Below are 12,081 nucleotides of genomic sequence, written 5' to 3'. Positions count from 1 at the left end.
ACTCAGGGGCCAAAGTAGTAGAAGGCATGGCTCGTGGAGTATAACTCCAAATTGGACCATGGAAATGACCCATAAATCCATCTGTGGTACCTTTGGATGATTTTCAAGTTGTTCTCGGAGTGGAGTTCTTCACGCAGGCGGAAGCAACACTTATGCCACACATCAACAGCTTACTTATCTTGGATGAGCACTCCCCTTGCATGATTCCCATGACCTCAGCCCTACAAATACATGGGAAGCAGCTTTCAGCCTTACAGTTGTACCAAGAAACAAGCAACCATGAAGCCAACACCGTGTCAACAAGGAAGACCCCCTGTCAATCATCTCACATCAGCACCGGAATGGGTTAGGAAGTTGTCACCAAGAAGAAGTCTCCCCCAAAGCCATTCCAGCACCAGTGTCAGCGTCAACATCAACATCAACATTAGTACCAACGTCAACACCACAAGCCGATAGCACAGAAGACTCCTAGAAGACCCAAGGCTGTTTCCAGCCACAACTACTTCCACTATCACCATCATCGGGGAGAGCGAATACCACCTAAACCATTTAGGTGTCCTTTCCACCACCACATTGATCCAGCCAACCCTCACAGGAACCTTGTGAGGAACAACCCTTGGGGGACAAATAATCATGGGAACCAATCTTCGAAAAAATCCAAACCATCATTTTGACCTAAACCCTGGACAAAGACTTTCCTACCACCAAAGCAGAACATCCAAAACCCTACCTTGAAGCAGCTAGGCAAGGACTTAACGTAGGAACTAGCCATAGGTTTTCCCACCATCAAGAACACCCTAAAGCCTTCCACCCAACCTTATGCTTGGGCCTTGGAAGAGACAATGTTCGTGGAGCAGCGGAAGAACCCTCCTTCATCAATAGCAAATTCGAGCCACAAGCAGAAGCTTGTATTTGAGGACGAAGACCGAATTGAGTAGGGGAGATTGTCACAAGTGTTCTCTTCGTTGTGCCATCATTTGCCATCCCTTGTGCCTACAACCGCCATCTGAGTGTCCAAGTATGTGTCTTGGATGGGGCAATGCTTGTATTTTGTATGGGGGATTGCCAATGGCACTGTTGTAATTATCTAGTATGATTTTTCATCATTTTGATGTATTTTTATGTCACTCCCCCAAAAGCTTAGCGTATTCTTTGAGGGGAGGTAGGTAGTCGAGTGAATCAAGAGCATGCAAAGGTTAAGCATGAGATCCCCTAGACACTGAATTGTGTGCTTATGCTTGCTATCCATTAATGCAATGCAACTTGCCTTTTGTCTAATTTGTGTGCCATCTTTGTTGCCTTTTATTATGTTGTTGCTTGTTGTTTAGGCTTACTCGTCGCATTCGAGTGCCGCATAGGGCCCCAATGACTAGCCCCGTGACAACATGGCATCTGTTGGTGTAGGAAGTCAATATGACATAATTGTGGTCATCCAAATGAGATTGATATTGGCTATTGAATTTTCTATAAAATTTGAGGGCGAGTGGTTGAAAGTGTTGCTATTTGCTTTTTGTGCATTACTTGAGTGATCGTCCAACTCACCTTTAGCAATCATCTTTCGAAGTCGTCATCCTCCTTAGCCTTCAATAAGTGTCTTCTCGCTTTACCATCTTTGTACGGTCAAATTAGGAGGTGTATGATCTCCTTGACTAGGACCCCCCAGCCATACTTGGTCGTCTACTCATGAGTCATGGTTGAACACAAATATTCTGGTTCAACCTTTGGAAGTGGTCTTAGAGAGTAGGGCCCCATTTGGCACATCCTTTTTGCGCAACTTGTCGGCTATTTAAATTCTAGTGGCCCACATTTTTTTCTTTTCCCATTTGATTGGGGGAAGATCTAGTCACCAAAAGACTCTGCCCATAAAAGACGTGAGAAGCTCTATTTGAGCTTATTTTGGGAAATTAAAAATGAAGCTTCTTGCCTTTTTTCTTCTCGTCTTTATGCAAAAATGCGTGCCTCCAACTAAACATTTTGTGGGCAGCCAAGATCTTTATGTGAAAGCCCATTACGTCTTTTGGATGTCAGATCTTCTAGAAGATCTTTTCAAAAGACTTGCCAAACAACACCTAGGTCTATAATAACCCAGGTCGAGCAAGACAAAGTTACTAGTTCAGCTTATGAGGTAGTAGAGGATGGTACATGATTAACCATTTCTACGATAGTCTGTTGCATCGAATGAGTGCAGGTCCAAGTTGGAATGTAGCATTGGGTTGGGCTTAAGCTTAACCCCCAAGTAGTTTGATCCTAAATTGAACCTAATCCAACTTTAGCCTAACCCGAGCCTACCATGGCTCAACTATACATATGCACAAGTATATATGTCGATACACAAACATACATATATTCATGCATGCGTGCATGCTTATATGCAAAATATATAAAATTCTTATTCAAATATTTAAATCAACGATAGCAAATAGATTCATACAACTTTTCACTATATTGGGCCTAACAAGCCCAATTGACCAACCCAGCCTAGTATGGGCCATGTAGGGGTGAGCATACTTTGGTTAAAATCGAAAGTCTAATCCTCTTTTTATATTGAATTTTTTTTTTATTCAGTTATTTCGGTCATTGGTTTGGTTTTAGTTCCTTCATTCAGTTTTAGATATTTTGGTTGTCACATTTATAACTAGAAATATCGAACTTTTAAATGTATAATATATAATAATTAATATGATGTAAACAAATTAAATGTATATTGCATAATATATAATATCAACAAGGAAATGGAAACCCTCTTCCCCAATCCCATACCAGCAACCCCAATGCCCAACCTAATAACCATTGTAGCATCACTGCCATCGGCCATCCGTTGTTATCAGAGAGAGAGAGAGAGAAAGAGAGAGAGAGAGTGAGTGAAGGATCATAACAAAACCCCTTTGCCTTCATATTGACAAACAATAGAGGTCAAACCATCACCACTTACATCTCTGACTTCCCCCACTAACTTCACCCCTCTTTGTAGCTTTGTTCACCATTCCTATAAAAGTTGAATAAACAATTTGACATATTAGCACATCTCACCTAGTGTCCCCATACCTCAAATGTCTCCCTTCGAAGAACAACCCTGCCTTTTGCACCATTGAGTCATTTTGTTTGAAGTCAATATTTGGGGAATCTTAAGTTTATCATTCAAATAATCAAGGGCAAAATTCTTAAACTACCATTATGGTTTAGCTAATTGATTAACTATACCCTTACTGTTTACATATTATCTTAAAGTACCCTTACTTTTCTGTTCTGACAACTGACATTGCCATTAAGTGGTAATGAAAAAAAAAACGAAATGTTGAATGTACTCTTCACTATTCCTTAAAATTTCAAAATAGAACCCAATTGATGAAAGTCAATTAGCTTTATTGGATCTTTTATGATTTTAAAGTTTGGAGATTCTTCACTGCTCAAAAGGCCTTTAAGTACCCTTACTGTCTAAACAATTCCACACACACACACACACACATATATATATATATATATTACCTGTAATTTCAATCCCAAAATCCTTAACCAACTCCCTCAGCTCGTAGTGTTCAATCAAGGAGATTCAATTTTGCCTTTGGCCTTCGTTCTACTAGTTACGACAGTTAAGGATGTGTACGAGGATTGGAGGCATCATTAGCTCATCACTTATACTGAAATGAGAATAATGGATTAGCATCTGTGCTTGTAAATGGTTAGTTTTAAACCAAAAGATGGAAGGACATTAGGGTTGGGAAGATCATTAAGGTCTACGCAAATGAAACTCTTCGTTGTGACATTAATATGGATCCCACATGGAGAAATGGATCCGGTCCACCATTAGACTAGATAATAGCAGACCCGCTTGAGTAGGAGATAGGAGCATGCATGTGCATGGAATGAGTTGTGTCGCCACCTTCCTTGCCACCGTGCATTACTTTTTCCTGATACTATTTTAGCCAATCATTGGCCTCCATTCTGAACATAAAATACTGGTGTAATGGCCTATGGTCATATATAATCATTCACAACTTAATGAAGAGGCAAAGAATCAATTATCACCAAAATCCCTTGTTTGAGTGTCATCTCTCCCTGAGTGGTGCTTTGCATCATAGATCGTCGAGGACGAAAGAAGACGTCTTCCCTCCTCCAGGAAGAGGTCGGCATCAATATGGTATCAAAGTCGATTGAATCCTTTGAGATGGATGGGGTGGAACAGAGGCTCGATGGAGTAGAGAGAGCTCAGGCTGAGTTTTCCTGTAACCAGTAGGAGTTTAACCAACGGTTGGATGAGATGGTTGGGAAGCTCAACATGTTGTGCTTCGGTGAGGGACACTCTTGACGAGCGGCACTGGACAATAGACTCGATTCAAGCTGGGGGTACTTTTAACAACTTTGTTCGAGCTACCCAAATTTGATGAGAACAACCTCGATAGTTGGTTGCTCCTTATAAAGCAGTATTTCTCCCTCCAGGAGATTCCGGAGGAACAGTGGGTTTTAATTGCGAGCTTGGGCTTTGACGGAAAGGCCATTGAGTGGTATTGTTGATACACGGGTTTGCACCCTGAACAAACTGGAGACACTTCATCTCAGCATTGGATAGCTGCTTCAGTGGCTCATTGGGAGCTAATGTAGTTGGCCAATTCACCAAGCTGAACCAAACCTCTACAACTCAAAGTTATGTGGAAGAATTCCAACGCCTCTCCAACCGAGTTAGGGGCATGTTTGAAGACTTCCTGGTGGGGATTTTCATTGCAGGACTACAGGCTGACCTTTGGATTGGTGTCAAAAAGTTTGAACCAGCCACCCTGGCCTGGGCCATCAGGTTGGCATTGTTAGGAGAAGAAGAGCACAATGCCAAATGAAGTTTGTTCAAGCATGAACCAACAAAATTTAAGAATCCCCTCCCCTATTTCCCTCAACCAACCCATCCACACCACTACAACCCAACCCCCCAAGCCACCTGAGATCAAGCACATAACCCTAGCTGAAGCTATCGAGAGAAGAGCCAAAGGGCTTTGCTATAACTATATGCCCAACACATCTGCAACTCTCGAAAGCTCTACTGGATTGTGGGCCCGCATAACACTTCTAAAGGAGATGGGAGCCCAAGTTCTGATCCACCACCTTCTCCATATGGGATAGGCACCATCCCGGAAATTTCACTACAGGCCCTTTGTGGGCTTTAAATCAGCCCGCACCATGCGACTCCAAGGTACGATCCACAATCACCCCCTTCTTGTTTTTATTGATAGTGGATCTACAAGCAATTTTTTGGACCCTTGAGTTGCGGATAAGGCTAACCTCATTGTACACAAGGAAGGACCATTTAAGGTTAATGAAGTTAATGGTGAGTGTAAGATGGGGGGTAAGGCTAGGTTGGAGAGTGGTATCTTTGAAAGACGAAGAGAAGCCTCGAGAGTGAAGGTCTTTAGGTAAAGCGCTTAGAAAATGAGAGAGCGGTGGATACTCGAGAGTATCAATAAAAAATGCTTAGGATCGGATGAGTTTTAATGTGAGGAGGATCTCTATTTATGGAGGAAGTCCCGAGATCCTAAAAGGTAGGAGACGAGGATATTTGATTCACCATCAATTATGGATGCATTATTGGGGTATCATCACATGTCTCATGAGGATCTTCTCAAGGATAGGCGTTCCTTATCCTTGAGATCCCTTATTGCTCACGTGTGTTACTACATTTTTGCGCTTTATAACTAATCTTACGTGGCAACAGTGACGTCGTTCGGCGGTTGGTACTTCATCAGTTCTACATGGCGGTTCACAAAGTCCTTTGTTGTCTTGGGTTCGCATTTGTCTGGGCACATGCGGGCCTCACTGTGGTCCCAATCTATTGTCCTTTCTAGTCCGTCATCCAAAGCGGACTTGTGGGTTGTGAGTTCATCACACATTATAGCGGGTGTGGCTTCATCACACACTTAAGTGTGTTTGGGTCTCTTGGACGGGTCTTTCTGAGATTTATTTAGGTTCGGACATTTGTTGGACTTGATGGACCGCGCATTTATCGCAGTTTTGCTTAATGTGTTGCGGGTTCATCGCAAAGGTGGCGGTGTACCATAAGTTCATCGCAACTTGGGGGGTTGATTGCAAACTTCTCATAAGTGTTTTTGTGGTGTTACTCTTGGTGTCTAAGTGTTATTTGAGGGTCTGAGTGAGGGCTTGTGCTATTGGATTTCTCAGCCCTGAGCATGAAATTCACCGATTTAATTGGAGTCTATACACTAAAGGGACTAAAAACTGCTGAACCCAAAATTCCTAACCCTGGCCCGACTTCTAAAGCACTTCACAAAGCCCAACAAGTTGTTGTTGTTATTGTTGTTGTTGTTTTTTTAACTTCATCTAATAACTACCTACCAAGAATCTAGCCTAGAGCAATTACCACCCCCCATCCCCCATACAACACCTTCTTGAGGAGTATGTCGATGTGTTCTCTGAGAGCCCAAATGCCTTCCACCCAATCGCCCTTGTGATCATTTCATTACCCTGGAGCCTAGTAGGGGACTTATTAATGTCAGACCTTATAGGTACCCATATTACGAGAAACGATAAATTGACAAAATTATAAGAGAAATGTTGCATATCGGGATCATTCGACCCAACACTAGCCCTTTTTCTGCCCTGGTCCTATTAGTTCGAAAAGAAAGATGCCACTCGGACTATGTGTAGACTACCAAGCACTAAACAAAGCCACAATCCCTAATTGATTCCCTATCCCTGTGGTCAATGAGTTACTTGATGAACTATATGGTGCTTGAATTTTCTCCAAATTGGATCTTCGTTTAGGATACCACCAAATCCGAATTAGAGCTGGCGATGAGATCAAAACTGCCTTATGCACTTGTGATGGGCATTACGAGTTTCTCGTCATGCCATTTGGCCTCAACAATGCTCCCTTAACATTCTAGACGCTAATGAATGAGGTATTCTAAAGCTACTTGCGCAAATGTATTCAATTTTTTGACAATATTTTGGTATACAGTCAATCAATGGAGAACCATATCCTACATTTGTGAATCACTCTTAACACCCTTCGACAAAACTCCCTATTCATCAAGCTTAACGAGTGTCAATTTGCCACCACTAGTATTGACTATCTTGGTCATGTAATTTCTGTCGATGGTGTTATTATGGACAATGACAAAATGCAGAGTGTGCTCTCCTGGCCCAAGCCCACATCACTAAAGGAGCTACGTGGTTTTTCTTGGGCTCACTAGGTATTATAGAAAATTTATCACACTATGGTCTTCTTGCCAAGCCATTAACCCAATTACTTAAGAAGAACGTATGGTCATGGAGTAGTGATGTTGACCATGCTTTCAGCGTAATGAAGTCTGTCATGGTATTTGCGCATGTTCTAGGCCTGCCGAATTTTTCACAACAATTTGAAGTGGAAACTGATGCAAGTTGCTCTGGTGTTGGGCCAGTCCTTTCTCGGTCTGGTAGACCAATTGCCTACATTCGGTGTTTTGCTAAGCCCACATCCTCACCAATGGACTATGTGGCTTCCACTTGCTAAGTGGTGCTACAATACCACTTACCACTCCGCTTCCAAAATGACCCCTCTCAAGGTTGCCTACAGTGTGGACCCTCCCACTTTGATTTCTTACATTCTAGGTGATGCATCAATTTTTGGTGATGTATCAATTTTTTGTGCTAAGTACCTCGTCATTTGGTCTGAGCTGAGGGTAGACTAGGTGTCGAGTTAACTGGGCCGAGCTGGGTAGGTTAGGTGTCGAATTGACTAGGCTGAGCTAGGCAGGTTAGGTGGACGAGTTGACTAGGCCGAGCTAAGCAGGTTAGGTGATGAACTGACCAGAGTGTCGAGCTGCCTATTAGGTGCTGAGCTGACTAGAGTGCCGAGCTACCTATTAGGTAACGAGCTGACCAGAGGGCCGAGCTGCCTATTAGGTGAAAGGTGCAAGCATACAATCATGGTGCGAGTAGTTTAAGATACACTCCATAAACGTGATACTGTTCTCACACAATCATGGGATAATCTGGTACATGCCCAATCCTGTATGAAGAAGCTCCATGATAAGCACTGATAAGATCGCCAGTTTGAAGTAGGTGATATGGTTTTCTTGTGCCTTCAACCATACAAACAATCCACTATCTTTGTTCGTCATTGCCATAAACTCTCAGCCTGTTTCTTTGGGTCCTTCTGAGTGCTTGAGCGCATCGACACAGTAGCTTATTATAGCGCCAGCCATTGCATTCACCCCACTTTCCATGTTTTCAAGTTAAAAAAGAAAGTGGGATCCCATTACCTTACAAGCCCAACTCTTCTCCCTCTCCCCTGATGGCACACTGAAACCTCACCCCACTGCCATCCTAGACCATCGCATCATCAAAGTGGGCAACCAAGACCAAACCGAACTACTCATCCAATGGGAAGGCACTCCCCCCTCTGACTCCACATGGGAACACTAGACATTACTCATCAAACATTTTATAGGTGTTAATCTTGGGGACAAGACTGTTCCAAGTGAGGGGAGTTGATATATCCGACATGGGGAAACAAATTTGATCCACCATTAGATTATATAATGGTAGACCCACCTGAGTAGGAGATAAGGGTGTGCATGTGCATGGAATGAGCTGTCGTCGCCACTTTCCTTGCCACCTTGCATTAATTTTTTTTTTGTTATTGTTTTAGCTAGTTATTGGCCTCCATTATGAATAGAAATACTAGTATAACGACCTCTAGCCCTATATAATCATTCACAACTTAATGAATAGGCAAATAATCAATTACCACAAAAATCCCTTGTTCGAATATCATCTCTTGATGAGTGATGCTTTACACCATAGCTCGTCGAGGATGAAAGAAAGCGTCTTCCCTCCTCTGAGAAGAGGGCGGCGTGACGACATCAGACATGGTATTGCTTTCTACCGATGACCAAATTGGGGTTGCCTATGTTCATACACTAAATTTAGATGTGGAATTGAACTTGAAAACATGGCATGCGAAATAGAAGAACCTGTCAAAGATGCCTGAGAAAGAGGGGTTAGATGGGTTGATCAAATGTGAGCGCCCCGATAAGAACATATATGGTTTTCATGCAAACATGGAGATTAACGAGAAGGGGCTGTATTTGGGACCCTCAAACATTATTCATCATGGTTGCAAGCTCAAGAACACAACTTGGGCTGTTGGGGTTGTAGTGTACGCTGGTCATGAGCTCAATAACACAACAAAAAGCTGAGAGATTAATTGAGTTTTCGATTTTTTTGTATTTCTTTTTTTCCTCCCTTTCGACGAAATGCAATCAAATACACTGTCTTCAAGAATGAAGACCAATAGAGGACATTTCTCTATAACATCACCATCTCACGAATCTAGGCTTATGAATTTGGAGAAAGTATAGTTCCTCCCTATATGGTCCCACTCCCAGTTTCCGTGCCCTGAGTTCTCTATGACAAAAGGGTATTTTAGGGAATTTTTAAAAATATACCAGTCACGTGATGTTATGTGTGAACAGTTATGATTGGGAGTTAACAGTAGGGGAGGTTTTAGACAATTGTCAAAAACAATATGTAAGTAGTATGAGTGAGTTAGTCAATTAGCTAAACCACAAGGGTAGTTTAAGAAACTTGCCATATTCTAAGTTTTTGTTTATTGAAAATTTGATTTATTATTATCAATTTATAATGTAATAAACCAATATTTTCAACCCGCTATTGACTTGGCTGGTCGAACCGTTCAAACCGTCACCCGACCAGGATTATGGGTCCAATTCAGTCAAGACCCATATCGTTGACTTGGTCAATAATTGTTTGACTCGACCGGTTCGACCTTTGACCCATTTGACCTGGTGATTGGGTTGCAGGTTGCACGCTCAATGCATGAAAAACTTTTGGAGGTTGTAACTTTGCACTCCGATGTTCAATTTGGGTGTTTTTTTGTTTTTTTTGGTAACTTTTCAAGATCTATGCGCTCCAAGGAGCCATAGGTGCCTTGCCCTACTATTTTTTGCAGGAAAAAAAACCTTTTTTGGCCTCAAATTATAATTTTTAATATTTTTATAAAAAAATAAAAACATAAATTAAATATAAAATAATACATATAACATATCTAAAACTTATTTATACATTATTTGTTGCTGAAATATATATTTACACACACACACACACACACACACACATATATATATACACACTTAATACATATGCGCTGATGTGGCACGGTCTGAACCATTTTACCTAGTCGGTCAAACTGTGGCCCATGACCCGGAAGAAAAAATAGTTCGACCTCCTAGCCGGTTTTTAAAACATTGTAATAAATTGAATGTCCTCTAGGCCTAGACACAACCTAAGTATGCCAATTTTTAGTTTAGGTTGGGGTTGAGTTGAAATGATTGAGATTGACTTTTGGCCCGGTTTTGGTTAGTGCATGAGGTCCAATATTTAAGTTTGGGCTTGGGTTGACCTTAAACCCTGTCCAACCAACCAAACTTGCACCCCTTGCCGTGGGGGCTATGGACTCATAGACCATTCATATGTCTTAATGTTAAGGTTGCCACGGGGTAGAATTGATTTGAGTGTTTCTTGAATACTGAAGGACCTAAGTCCAATTTTGTGGAAATTCTTCAAAATTGCCCAAGTTGGAATCCTATTTTAATTCAATTTTGGGTGGTGTTTGGCACCTGATGTAGGTTTTTCGGAAATCAACACCACATCAGTGATTAAAAAACCGTTGGTTATTTTGCTGTTTGGTTGGCTGATTTCTCAATCCATTATTAAATAAAGCTAAGTAGATAAGTCACCATTTTTGGGATGATTCCTATTTTTAGGTTGGTTTTGATTTTTTTTAGTGGTGTAGCATCCGACATGGATGGGGAGACGGTTTCCATAAAAGAAAAAAAAAATCAATGCTAATAAACACTACCAAACAAACTTATAGCCAATTTCTCAAATTTCAGTTGACAAAGCAATAATGGTGCCAAGCAGTCATGATTTACCATATAGTCTTTTGGATACTTCTGGGTAAGGCATTTGTGAGTAGCAAATCCAAGCAGTAGTAGATGCATTGGGATATGTTGCTAGCAAAATGTGCACTAACATGCTTAGAGCATGGCATCTAACAACATATCAAGATCTTCCCATGAATGGAGTTTGGATTTTCTCTTCATAGAGCGCTCCTCACATTGATCGGATTTGAGATCTGATCCTATTTGGTCGAAGTCAGATCACTCATGTTTGATCGGATCATATTGGATGATAGGATCCGACCATAAATTGGATCGGATTTAAACCCCTATCTAATTTGAGAAGATCCAATCTGATATGTATTATATATTTATATATATAATACATATACATGTTATTTATTTATTTATTTACAAATATATTTTAATATTATATTTTTATAAAACATGTATATATGATGAAAATAATTAAAAAATACTTGTACCTTTTTTATTTTATTCAAATTAGTATATTTTATATTTATTTTAATAATTTATTAATTTTTAAAGAAAACAAGTCATATCATATCAGATTTAAATATCCAACTTACCAATAGGATACAAAATCAGATCTGATCGCATCTTCAGATTGGTCGAATCTGACATGAATCGTGTTGGACCAGATTTGAATATACTCTGATTCAAATCTGATCCGATCCATTTGCATCCCTACCTGGAACATTTTTCTATATATGCATGTTGTTATTCATAGGGATGTTCCACCAATACATCACTAATTTGTGTCGTGAGATCAGTTTGAGGACTTCTACAAGAGGAATGTATCCAAACTCCCATTAATGTAACATACAAGTATGAGAGATGATCGTCAAATCTCCTGCACATGGAACACTATAATTGTACATTAGGAACATTTTCTAAACTTGAATGTTACCATTTATGAAGAAATGTTCCTGATGTGTGGGTTTGGGCAAGGTTATTGCAGGTAGGAGTCTAGGAGATCTAGACATACATGTGGATAGATGTGGTGCTGTTAGCACAATTCAGATCTCCTACCTATGAATGGATCTGGATTCAGTAAGAGCAAAGTCCATTCGAATAGCCATCATAGCCTTGCATTGGGAATATCTCCCCATGAAATAAAGCACAGAAGTACGGAGATATTCCCAATGAA

This window comes from Nelumbo nucifera, chromosome 3 (genome assembly GCF_055504915.1).
Source record: "Nelumbo nucifera cultivar China Antique chromosome 3, China Antique-T2T, whole genome shotgun sequence".
In the NCBI taxonomy this organism is placed as follows: Eukaryota; Viridiplantae; Streptophyta; class Magnoliopsida; order Proteales; family Nelumbonaceae; genus Nelumbo; species Nelumbo nucifera.
Note: the sequence above shows the minus strand (reverse complement) of the source record.